This window comes from Camelus dromedarius, chromosome 9 (assembly GCF_036321535.1).
Source record: "Camelus dromedarius isolate mCamDro1 chromosome 9, mCamDro1.pat, whole genome shotgun sequence".
In the NCBI taxonomy this organism is placed as follows: Eukaryota; Metazoa; Chordata; class Mammalia; order Artiodactyla; family Camelidae; genus Camelus; species Camelus dromedarius.
Window position 1 is genome coordinate 38,058,238 of NC_087444.1, and position 13,115 is coordinate 38,071,352.

The 13,115-nt window shown below is 47.6% G+C and overlaps 1 long non-coding RNA gene across 1 annotated transcript in view; it reads left to right on the plus strand.

Annotated features, from left to right (window-relative positions):
• The window catches only part of LOC105093786 (uncharacterized), a 463,250-nt gene that overhangs the window by 392,277 nt on the left and 57,858 nt on the right, over positions 1-13,115 (plus strand). The window contains exons 8-9 of the long non-coding RNA XR_010382533.1: positions 9,101-9,527; positions 12,416-12,528. This is a non-coding gene — a long non-coding RNA (uncharacterized LOC105093786). The remainder of the gene's footprint in view (positions 1-9,100; positions 9,528-12,415; positions 12,529-13,115) is intronic.

Sequence of the window (13,115 nt, forward strand, 5' to 3'; positions counted from 1 at the left end):
CCTTTCACTTGTGACTTGCGAGGTGCGCTTTCACTGCCTGTTTTGCAGCACTGGGTGGTGGCGGGTAATTCCTGGATACACGTGGGCAAGCATCTCTAGAGAAGCCACCTCCCCGAGGGTTCAGCTGAGAACTCTCTGAGTGCACAGCCATGCCGAGAGGCCTGGCTCTCCTCCAGCAGACTGCACATACCTTACGAAGGTGGATTTTCCTCGTAGGCACCTTTAGGCGGCCTCTGGGAATCAAAGCTGGCGGCTCGCCATTGCCAGGGGCGTCAGGGCGCCAGGCCTTGTTCTGCTTCCTGGCCCCTGAGAGCCCGTGGGGATTTTTGGCTTGGCTCAGAGCCTGCAGAGGGGAGAGGCCCGTGTGGAGGCGAGAGCAGGGCAGCAAGGGGAGAATGCAGGAGTGGGGTCAGGAATTTCCTGAGCTTCATTGGAAACAGATGCCTCACAGAGGCAGTGGACTGGGCTCTGCTTCAGGCCCCTGTGCTTGGCGGCTTCTCCTCTCCCCATCCCTCAACCTCCCCTCTCTGCTCCCTGCCCGCGCAAGCACCACCAGACTATTATTTAAGACAAGGGCTCTGGTTTAAGGGAAGCTAGGGTTGTCGTGACATAGGAACAAAATCAGAATGTGAGCATGCGTGATGACTGTGTATGTGCATGTGATCGAAGTTCAGGGGAATTAAAGAACATCTGGGTAGGAAGGTCCTTTTGTGATCTGGGTTTAACATACATCTGAGATCTGAAACCAAGAATAGGGTCCAGGAATCCAGGTTGGTTAATTCCCAGTGCCTTGGCTCATAACCCACTCCCACCTCCAAGTCCTCTTTTAAGAAGTAAATGCATTAAAATCTAATTGAACACAGCTGTCATTCTCCGCCTCCGCCTGTGGCAGACATCACTAATTGATCACAGAGTTCTTTCCTGCTGGACTTTACTGCTGCCTAATTATCCTTTATCCAAATAGCACTCCAGGTAGGTAATACCAATCAATCTGACATGACACATGTTTTCCATTCAAGTCTGCCAGGGACTTGGTCCGGCAGAGTAGTTCTAGAGATGTATGAAAGCAAGGGCCTCGGGGAATGTGTTAATTGAGATTGTCTTTTGAGACAGGGTCAAAGGAAGTATGTCAGAAGTGTAGGTTATTCTAGGGCTTCTCAGACTTTAATATGAATCTGGGAGATCTTTCTGAAATGCATTAAGTCTGTGGAGACACCTGAGATGCTGCAGTTCTAACCGGCTCCCCAGTGATGCTAATAATGCAGCTGGTCTGTGGACCACACAAGCTCACCCCACCAGTTATTTTACCACTTAGGAAATGGGGGCTTCAGGAGGATGGGGGAGAGAGTCAGGGCTGCTTCACCATCAATTTGCCAAGTTGCTGGGTGCAGGGATTCCATTAACTGTCACTCACCCCCTGTGTCTCATCCACTCCCTTGTGCCAATCTCTTTACCCCCGCACCTGTCTTGCCTCTGCCAGTCTGACTACCCGGAGGCATCGGAGAGCTGATGTCCACGTCAGATCTGGTGTGTTCAGAACCTGACCACAAGAGCGAGCTATTATTTGCCTTCACAATTTTTTATCTTTCTGGAACAGTCTTAAAGATCACACCCTGCTGAGAAAAAACCCTTAACCAGGGGACAATAGAGTGGGCAAAGAGTCCCTGAAAGGTCCGTTTCCTTTGAGCAAACGTCACTTTTTTATGGACTTCCTGCTGTTGGAGGGAAAACGAATCAGATTTTACCTGGCCTGGCATGGTTTGAGAGAGGCGTGCGGCTTCATTTTTTTTTTTTTTTTTTTTTGTAAATAACCTCTGTGTTGAGAAAAAAGTTTCGTAAATAACAGCAAGGGGAAGGGGGATTGGGAGGGGGCATCTTTCCCTCCGTAATTGAGACGTCTGACCTCACTCTGGCACAATTACGTTGTCAAATGGAAGATGTTTCAGTAATTAATAACATAATTAGTGAAGCTTTTCTGCTCCCCATGTTCTCGACTGAAAACACGGTCCTCGTATCCGGTGCCCTTTGCAGCGTGGGACAGTCTTTAACTAGAAATACTTTCTTCTTTTTCTTTTAATGAACAAAACACAAAAGGCGGATGCAGGGCCTTTCAGGGAACAGAAAGCCTACTCATTCGGTATAGGTTAACAAATGAAAATCAGACTTGAGGAAAGATAACATTAGGAGGCCTAACGCGGCTTTGGCCAAGGCTGCTGCTGTTGGTACTGTTATTAATAATAGTAGCAGCATGATTCTTAGACCTGGTGTTCCCTTCTCAGAGTTCGTGAACTTGCTCTCTGACACTCTTCTCGTCAGATTCAGGCAAGCCTTGGACGTTTCGGCTGATTTTACAGAGCTTGTAAAGCAGTCTTTTGATGCATCAAGTCCTCCCTGCCAAGAAAAGCAAAGACGTGAGTGAGGTCAGATAGGCTCTGGTCCTTTACAGGGAGGAACCTGGTTTTTGTCCATAAAACACCCTTGACCTGTGATGGGCATCGAGTAAATGGTGACTCCACCCATGGAAACCAGTGTGTGTCCAGGCCACACAGACCTGGGATGAAACGGGGCAAGTACCGTTTCCTGAGCCCTGAGACAAGACCTTTGCGCAGGCTTTTATACACATTCGCTCATTGAATTCTCAGAGCATCCTAACACACGGGCATCACAATTGATTGAGAAGCAAACAGGCTCACTGAGGGCCCCATACGTCCGCCACCAGCGTGATGAGCCCAGTTCTCAGGCTCCACTCACACCCACAGGATGGAGGGGGCTCCCAGCTCCCCTACACTGGCCGGATTCCCCCTACTCCAGGACTCATGGCTGCTCGATGTGGCTTCCCTCTCCTCTCCTACTTCTGTTTTGACTTCCTGACTTGCTGGGGTCTGGGCTCTGGGGTCTGGTCACAGTGGTGGGAGGTGGGGGCCTGTGATACAGTGAAAAGACAGCCGACCTTGGAATCTGATGTATCTAGGTTTGAAACTAAGCTCTACTTACCCTGTGGCAAATTACTTCATCTTCTTGATCCTCGGTTTTTCAATCTGTTAAACAGGAGTAAATGGAGGGACGGACATATGGATGGATGGATGGATGGATGGATGGGTTAATTCAAAACAAATGGAGAAGACATGTTGGCATTAACATGCCTAAATGGGTAAGAGTGATACTTCCTTTGAGAGAAACTAGATGCTACGTCTTTGGTTCTGTATAAAAGAGCTCAGGAGTGCAAGGCATCTGAGAAGCGAGCTTGGAACCCACCAGGGGCCCTTGCAGTCAGTTTTGTTTCAGGTCAACACTTACCAGTTTTGTGCAGAGGAACAGGAAACCAATTCACATATACAAGAGCCTACTGAAGCCTTTGAGAAGTCTTACAAAACCTTTTTTTTTGTAATAATATTATTGTTTAAAATCCAGTGAGTCTGAAAAATCTGCTCACACAGCCTCTGTTTCACATCTTGCTTGTTAACTTCAAGAGGAAGCACATCCTGTAGGGCTTGTATTTTGGATACCATGGCCGAGGCCACGGAGCACTTTCAGTGTCATTTCTGTCCGCGCGGGTTGGTCATCATCAAGAAACACGCACGTGCTTTGGAGACATCCTCCCAAACGACCATGCGATAGAATTAGGACTGGCGTTACCATCGCCATTTCACAGGTGAATGAATGGGACGCAGGCAGGTGGAGCGAGTTGTTACAATGGACAACTTGAACTCCGACCTCGGTCGCCCAATGCCAAGTTGGTTCTCGTAGAACCACGTGGGCTCCCATCCTGCAGCCACAGAAGTCTTTGGTGCCTGCTCGGTCATGGGTTGAGGCCAGATCTGTTGAAACAGGACTGGGCAGCCCGGTGCACTTCGCTTTGCCTATGTGGAAATACTGAGTGCACTTCAGAGCCTGACGAGCAGCTCTCCAGCAGAGGATAATGGGGAGTGAGAGAGAATGATCGCACTAACGAAGGCAATAATTACACTTCCCAGGACTTGAGAGCACTTCACAGTTTTATGAGGGCTTTCACACACGGCATCCCTTTTGATTGTCACAGCAACCCCATGCAGACGGTGGCCCGGCAATGCTCATCCTCATCGGACAAGGAGGAAAACCACTGTGCAGCGAGGTGAAGGAAAGAGCAGAATCTCACACAGGATGTCAGGGGCAAGTCACCCAGCCCCACCTCCTGTCTCCTGACTCATTCTGCTGTTTGGGTTGGCGTCCAGTAGAGAACCTGGTAGGAACAAAGCTTTCTCTTGACAGTGTCCACTCTTTTCTCCTGCTCATTTCTGTTCTTTCCTCCTTCCTTTCTTTAAAATGAAAATTTCAAAAATGCAGAAATAGGCAAAGAAAAGAGGAGACCAGTCATTCATAATCCCACCACCCAGAGATAACTGCTGTGTTTTGCGTCCAATAATTGTTTTACGCACATTTGCTTGTTACTAAATTTTCTCCAAAGCGCAATTTTAAATGTCTGCAATGAATTACATTTGATCTTACTTTACATGACCCATCTTTTGTTGTTGGACATTTAGAATGTTTTCCCATTTTCTGTAATTTAAATAACATGATAAACATCATTATATAGAAATATTTGTACACTTCAGAAAAACACGGTCCTTGAGATACATTTCTTGAATGCAATTTTAGAGTCAAAGTGTTTGCGGATATTTAGGACTCTGCAGAGATATCTGACACTGCCATCCGGAAAAGTTCTACCAATTTTACAGCCTCATGAGCAACAGTTTTCAGCACTTAGTATTGTTCTTTCTGACCTTGTAAAAGTGCACAGGCATTGTTTTAATTTCTCTTTCTTTATTGACCAGTTTGGATGATTTTCTTTTTTTAAATACTCATTTTTGGTTGGTCATTTTTGTTTCTTCTTTTGACTATTTCCTGCTCATGTCCTTTTCCTGTTATTCCTATGATGATGATGATGATTTTACTTGGGCTATACTTTTCTTATTAACGTATTAGAACTCTTTATATATTAAGGGAGCTATTGTATGTTGCAAATAATGTTTTTCCCTAGTTTGAAATCATAGTTAAGTTGAACACTATGAGCCATGTTTTTAATTGATGAGGGAACCTAACAGGGAGAAGACCTCAGCTCAGGATGAAGAAGACATTTCTAGTGATGAAGGAAAGTTATGCAAAGAAGGGATTGGTGGTTTTGTGATAACCCCATTTCATGGAGAGGTTAGCCCAAGGCTCAGAGAGGTCCAGGAGCTTGCCACAGGTCACACAGCACAAAGCGTCAGAAAAGAGATTTGAGCAGGTCTGCCTGTCTCCGACTTGTGTGTACTTTCCACTCTGTGGCATCTTGGCATCCCAGAGGGAGGTGATGATCAAAGTGACGTTGCAGATGTAAATTGGTTGCAGTCCACAGAAAACCTCAGACAAGGAAAGAGACAGGAGAATGAAGAGAACAATTAGGAGATTGAGAACTAGAGTCCTCAAAGAGATAACATTCAAAGACGTGATGGCAAAGTCTTCATTTGGAAAAGGGAGATGGAGTTACATGGCCAAGCTACTTTCTTCACCCCCATCTTTCATCACCCCCATCAGCATCCAACCTTGGGTGCTTTTAAACCATCCATGGGTTTCTTTCTCTCTGAGATACATTCTCTTAAGAAGATAGACATGGAGTAACCTTCTGGGCAGTAGAATGTCCAGTATTTCAGATTCCCACCTCTCTCTTTCTCTCTCTCTCTCACACACATACGTTCCTATTTCCTTTTATTTATTTTTCTTAAACTGCTGAGTCTGATAAATTAGGGCTATTAAGAGACTGTTTGTTATTCTGTCCTGAGTTACTATTTTGAGAGCTAAAAACACCCATAAATATATGGATGTCCCGACTGTAAATGGATACATTTTAGCCAGTGAAAAATTCATTTTCTCTAATACACGTTTTCAAAGTGTCCTCCTGAAATTCTGCACAATATCTCACCATGATCTTTCACTGTTCCTCCCATTTTTATCCGATAAAGGCCGATCCATCACCGATGTGGTTCCTTTTCTCTGCACCATAAATAACAGCTGGGGAAGGGGGGCATCTCCCACAGACTGCAGCTTCGGATTTTAACCAGTTTGGGGATTTATTGTTAAGCCTTCCTGGGATGGGAGCCAGCAGTGCCTGAATGCCCACCAGTTATCTTGTGGCCTTCCTGGTTTTGGACAAAGGCACTCCCAGCCCAAGCACAGTAACTTTTGCATCTGATTTCAGCCTGACTCTCAGGATGGAAGATGGGATATAGCGGGTTGTTGCACATCCAGGCTCTTCTGGGTCAGTCCCAGTTTTTGAGTGTGGTCCCAGTGAGATTATTCAGAGTGATCTTTTTTACTCTCAGAAGTGTCCTGGTTTGGGTAATAAATTACAAAATGACTATAGATGTAGGCTTAGAAACCCAGTGCCTTATAGTTCCTCTTATTTTTTTTTTCCTATTTCCCATCAGATGCTCATTCTCTGTATTGAATCCTTCTCTCTCTTCCATCAACTGCTCGTCATAGTCAGGAGACTTACAATCAGAGGTAATGTCTCCAGGCTTGCAAAAAAAAAAAGACAGAAAAATGATGTTAGTTTCCACCATGTACAAGGCTCTATGCTAGAGGGTTTTCAAAAAAAAAGTCATGCTTTCATTCTAAAAACAGCCCCCATGAAGTACTGTAATTCATCAATATCAAGATGCATATTTTTTTTCTTCATTAATATCTCGAAATGGGGCTGTGCCTCCTCACTGATGTCATTGTGTGATTGCTGCTGGTCATGTCACACTGTGATGCACTTGTCACTGTCTGTGCTCGTGCCAGCATCGAAACTCACAGAATGGGTGTCCGCAGCTTGGGAGAAAATCCCAGAAGCAGAGCATCCTTTTATACCCAGGAATCACATAATTGTGGAGAAAGGGTGGCAGAGTTGGCAAATCAGAGGTATTTAGCAATATTCTGGAAGCAGACATCATAGCAGATCAGCACTGCCTCCCTGCAGAGCCAGATTAAACACTCAGCAAACATGATTTTTGGTTCTTTTAAGGATTCTTGTAAGGAAGACTGCATCACCAATAACCTTGATGACATCGAGCACTGTGTTGTTTGCAAAGTTATCTAATTCAGGATTCTGAACCACAAAATGACTCTGAATATGAAGAAGACTTATGAATAGTTCAACCAATTGGATTCCTTGATAATTTTTCCTTTTTATAGGTGCTCAAGAGTGACATGGGATAAAATTATGCCCGTTAAGCCTCAAAGAGGTATTAAACTAATTCTATAATGAAAATGCCAAGCAATTTAAAACATCAGGTCAGAGTGTTTCGGCAGTATCCGCTTTCTTTCTAAGTGATCTATGAGAAAACAGGCATCGTACAATTGGTGGTCTAACTGTGATTCAGTGTGCCAGCTACTGGCGAGCCCATTTCACAGGTGAGACTAGAGAGGTGTGTTTTGTCTGGCCTAAGATGACACAGTTAGCTAGTGCAGTGCAGGAGGAGGGTTGGAATGACTTAGATAATGGATTTAGGTCATAGTCATGGAGTTGCTACAACATGCCAGACAACATTCGGGAGACGAAGCAGTGAAGGAAACCCATGTGGTCCCTGCCCTCCCAGAGCTTCCAGTCCTGGGAGTAGTGGGAGTGCATGGAGGGGACAGAGACAGGTAATTGTGATGCATCCTGAAGGGTTTCATGGTAGCTGGAAAACCAGCCCTGAACCTGGGCTCTGGGGCAGCATCGAGGAGGAAGGGGCTCCCAAGTCACGGCCAGAAGAGGAAGGAGGGGTGATCAGTTCAGCAAGAGGAACACAGGGAGGAAGAGCATTGCTCCACATGGCAGCACAGCAAGGACAGGCACCTGCGGGGCCCGCCAGCCCCCACCTCCGTGAGCGCACCACTCGGCCTTCTGGAGTTGCTGACGGTGACTGGCTTGGGTGGTGCCCCTGTGGTAGACATCAGCCGCTCTCCTCTCTGGTGGGAGAATAAGATTAACTTTCCTATGTACTGATGCTTTGGACTCTGGTTTCCCTAATTCTCAGAGTTAGGGGGTCTGCCTTAAAAATTCTAATCTGAAGGTGAGGAAGAACAAAGATCAAAGTGCTAAGGGTGGAGAGTCCAGGGTTCTCTCATTTCAGCCCTTCTAATCAGGAGTAAAGATCAAGCACACCCACTGGTGACTGGTGGGGCAAAAATTTCTGGCCAAAACAGCAGTGTTCGGGGTAGAGGGGGTACCTGCCCACTGGAGAGCGTCTCTCATTCCTCCAGCAATACCCGCAAACTCTCCACCTGTGAGACGCCATCTCACCTTACATGTCTCAGAAAGACAGATACAAATCTTTCTCTTTCTTCTCTTTATGATGGTACTTTTTTCAATTTCTGGAAAAATAATGGGCCCAACTTCCCTTCTGACTACAGTCATATTAAACATCACATCAATGGTAAGTGTCACTACTATAAAAGCTACTTAATTTGTAAGGAAATCCTGTTTCATAGATTAAAAATAATCGTGGTATGGAGATCTTGGCATTTTTGCTTTCTTCTTGAGGGCTTGTTCTCTTTCCTAACTATTATGGAAATGCCATTAAAGTTTTGAGTCCTATAAGAAATTTTTTCTTTTTTTTCTTTTCTTTTTTTTTTTTTTTTTTTTTTTGCCGTGCCTTAGATCCCACAGGTAGTAAGTGATGGAGTGACCCCAGGATTGGACTCAAAGTGAGTTCATGCCAAAACATCAGAGTAGGTCACAGAATTCCAGGATGAGAAGGGACTCAGGATCCATTCAACTCCATCTCCCCACGCCCTGGTGGCGGAGAGGGAAACAGGACCCCACGGGTGGGGGTTACCTGCCCAGGCACACACAGCCAAGGACAAGCTAGGAACTGAGGTGTGCAGGAGGATCTGCTCTCCACTCACTCATATTTCCATGACTTTTTATCAACATGTATTTAAGGATCGTCCAAGCCGAGCAAACCACAGCTTTAAAGCAATTACTTGGTGATGATCAGAGGAGGGGCCGAGGGGATTCTGTTTGCTTATTTGTGTGAACCTAAAATGCCGGCTTTTCTTAATTAAGCTTTAACTCTGGGTTTTGCCTGAAGCTTTTCATTTTTCTCCTCTTTAACAGGTCCCAGCCTTCCTCCATCACCGAAGGCCCTGGGCTTTGCCTGTTTGATTTCTCTTTTCTGAGAAGCATCTGCACCTGCCCCACCAGAGGAGCCCTCCCTTTCTCAGCTCCAATCCCAGCTGCTTTTAATTTCTTAATTATCGGCCATGAGCAGTCTGTTCCTTAGTGACTGAGAAGTAAGGGATGCCAGGATCTCTCTGCCTTTCCTCCAGAACTCATCTCAAGTCACCTGCAAAGAAGCGGCCTTCCCTGATCAGTGCTCAGTCTGTTTGGGCTGCTCCTGGTCTGGCCGTTATGGTCCTGCTGACCTTGTGTTTTTTTGGCTCCAAATCTCCAGCAACTGACAAAGCATCCGGTACACAGGAGATGTTCAATACATGCTTTTTGACCAAGTGAATGCCACAAGTAAACTAGGCCTGGTGTTCAGGTGAGTGCACGTGCTGTCTGCAGGGGGAGTCGCTCGGGGTAGGGGGAGGCTGTCAACCGCCTTATCACATAACACAGGTAGGGACTGCTGATCACAGAGAGAGATGTTTAGTGATGTTCAGTGGTCACATAGTCACTCGTGTTTTTGTTGGACTATCTGTAAATCCAGCCTCCTCGGGCTGGACGTAACGTATGCATCCGTTCCCTCTTAGCCTTGATGGAGACTCATTTAAGCCTGCCTGCTGGCTCTAAGAATTTGGTTCTGTGTCCTTAGATTACCTCTCACCCCTAACCAGAACCTCTTAGTTGTCCCTGGTGTTTCATTTATTTGTGCATTCACTTATTCATGAAATATTTACTTATCAACTACTGTGCTCCCCGTTGGAAGCCCAATGCTAAGATCCTCGCTTCTGGGGACCTCGTAAAGCAGTAGGAGACAGAAGTTAGCCACCAGCACATGCAGATGGGAGGGCCGTGGATTTCTGTAGGAACACAGAGCAGAGGCACCTAAAATGGACATGGGTCGTCAGAAAAGGCTTTCCGGAGGAAGGGACGTCTGAGCCAAAGGAGGCGTGCCTGTTACAGCAGAGGGGCGGGGGAGAGAGTGTTGGGTTATCCGTTATGGTGTAATTAGCTGCTCCAAAACTTAGTGCTTTAAAACAACCACCATGTTGTTGTATCTCACAAGTCTGTGAGGCAGCAGTTTGGAGAGGGCTCATTTGGGTGATTCTTCTGCTCCATGTGGCCTTAATTGAGGTCATTTAACAGTATCCACCTGGAAGCTAGTCTGATCTGGTGGATCCAACAAAGCTCCCCCCGCCTGCCCAGAGCCTTGGTGGGGGCCACTGGGAGCCGGCCTCTCTAGTGGGGCAGTGGGTTTCTTGTATGGCCTCACAGAGCTCCGACAGAGGGGGTGGCAGCTGCCAGTCTCTCTAGGCTTTGGGGCCACAAGCTGGCAGAGTGTTCCTTCCCCTGAACCTCACTGGTCAAGGCAGCCACGGAGCCTGCCCAGATTCAAGGGGAGAGGACAAAGGCCGCCCCTAGTTGATGGAGATGGGTCAGGCATCTGTGGCCATCCCAAATCCGCCCTCTTGGAGAGCTGCAAAGACAGTTCCAGGCAGAGGGGGCCGCGTGCGGAGGTTAGAGTCTGACCACATGGGGGTGATTGGAAGCGAGCCCTCGGAGGCCAGGCCTGAGGCTGCAGGTGTTGCCGGTGGGTGTAATTGGTATTCCAGGTTCTTGTCCCATCCCAGAAGGAGCTTAGAGACAGGACACTGAGGTTAAAAAAGTAAAGTGAGGATTTATTAAGTAATGGATAGTACACTCTCAGGGGAGAGCGGGCAGGCTCAGGTGAGCGGCTGCCCCTAATTTCTTTGGCAAGTTGGTTACATAGGGTGTAAAAATGAATGGGGGGAATATTCATTAGGGAGGGAAGGGTCTGGCGTCGTGTTCCCTGATTTTCATCCCAGCTCCACCTTCCCAAAGGGAGGAGGGACTTCTGTCCTTATTTAGTCTGGATTGGGAATGTCATGGCGTCGGTGCATCATGGGTACTTCTGATCTGCAAGGCTAATTCTATCGAAGCGAGGACATAATGAGCAAAAGGTTTCATTCAGACACTGGGGATTCCTGCCTTTTCCCACCTTTCTTTGTTGGCCTCTGGGCCACTTATCACCCCAAAAGTTGTGACCACTTATCAGCCCAGAGGTTCTTGCTTTTTCTTTCTCTGCCCAAGGACCCCTGGTGCTTACATAATGTGTGGTTTCCTGCATTTGGCTTGTGCCCCTCCTTTCTGCCCAATTTCTGCCATTTGGTCTGTGTCCCCCTTTCTCTGCTCATATCGAGCTATCTGCCTGCTCTGACACAGGGTCGCCATCACAGACCAGGCTTCAGAGCAGGCAGAGGTCAAGCAGAGCAGACCTTGCTCGGATGTGTCTTGGAGTCTGGAGTCTATCCTGGGGATGATGGGAAGGCACGGAGGGATTTTGAGTAGTGATGTGACCTGATTGGATGTGTAGTTGGGAATGATCGGTCTGATGGCTGTGGGGGAAGGAGGTGAGATGCTTGCAGGGGGAGCCACAGATGCTGGCACGGAGGACAGGACAGAAATAATGGAGGAGACAGAGCCATACCTCCGGAAGGGCAGGGTGGTGGGGAGAACTAGGCAGAACAGGGGCCGTTAGGAACATGTAGGCAGAGGACTTAGCACCCCATGAGCCCTTGTCCCTGGCTGCCCAGCCTCACTCCTGCATGTGACAAGACCCTGTCCTGCACCGCCCCAACGACAAACGTCTGGGCAGTGGTGTGGACACTGGCCTGCACACACAGCTGCACGAGCAACCGAAGTTTAATCCCAGCCTTTCAACAAGCATCAGTCACCTTCCGGTGTGTGAAAAATGGGGACAATAATGTTAAATATGACAAACATTTAATCATCTCTGAAGCCGTGATCTCAGTAGCAGCTGGGAAGGGATAATCAAATGGTGACAAGGACGGAAATCTGACTTCCCATTGGAGAAGTTGATAAAACACTTCATTTTTCTAAACAAAGAGAGGTTGTCATTGACCTGATTTATTTTAAGCCTCCAGAGGCCTGTTTTGGGATCCTCAGATCCAGAGTTGGGAGGCCTAAGGGTTTCCTTGTCCCCAGGTGGGTCCTCTACTTTCCGGAGAGGGAAGTGACAAGACCCACAGAGCATCAGGTAGGATGCGCTTGGATTTGAGCCCCTCCCCAGCCCCATCAGTTACCCTCTGAGCCTCAGTCCTGAGTTTTAGAATGAGAGTAACTGATCTCCACCCCACACAACTGGCTTGAGCATCATATGGGATACTGTGGACAAGCTGGACAGGCACTGTCACACTGACCCTTACAGACGGTCTCCTTGTTCAGTCAGGTCCTTCCTAGCGCAAATGTGAGAGAATGGAGGCTCCAAGGAGTCAAGCAACGTATCCAACCAAGATCATCTCCAAGAAGAGGTTTGAAGGTCTGTGACGGTGACGCAGGTGAGACTTTCTCTCGGACTCTGTAACAGCACTCGGGCAGAGAGTGGACAGGCATCCTGTGGAAGCAAGCGTGACCTCGGTTCGCTGAGTATCTTCCTGGCAAGTAGAGTTGCATAAGAATGTGTGTGGGGGGGGGGAGTGATCTCCCCATCACCAGAGGTATTCAAGCAGAGGTGGGAGTTACCTAATCATAATGGTGGTTGGGACAACTAGTGACTCATGTGTGGGATCAGAGCAGCCAGGCTTGGAGAGTCGACAGAACCATAAAACGTACGTTTTAGGAACAAATGCTGAAATCAGCACAAGGCGGTTATTTACAGCCAACCTCTCGACAATGGAGCCTTTGCTCAGGGGCTCAGTGTCAGAATGAATTGGTCCTCTGAGGGGGTGGCTGGCTGTGCCTCTGGCCACAGCTGGGGCCGGCTGAGTTTCCTGTAACACCTTGGACCACAGTTCGCAGAACCACATTTCCCTGCATCCGCGCCGGCTCCTGCCAGTTCCTTGAGGCCCCTGCGATGGAGGCCAGGATGGACTGTCCAAGGCTTCCCGGGGTGTATCTGGTTTCTCCACCAGCAGGGAAACCTGAG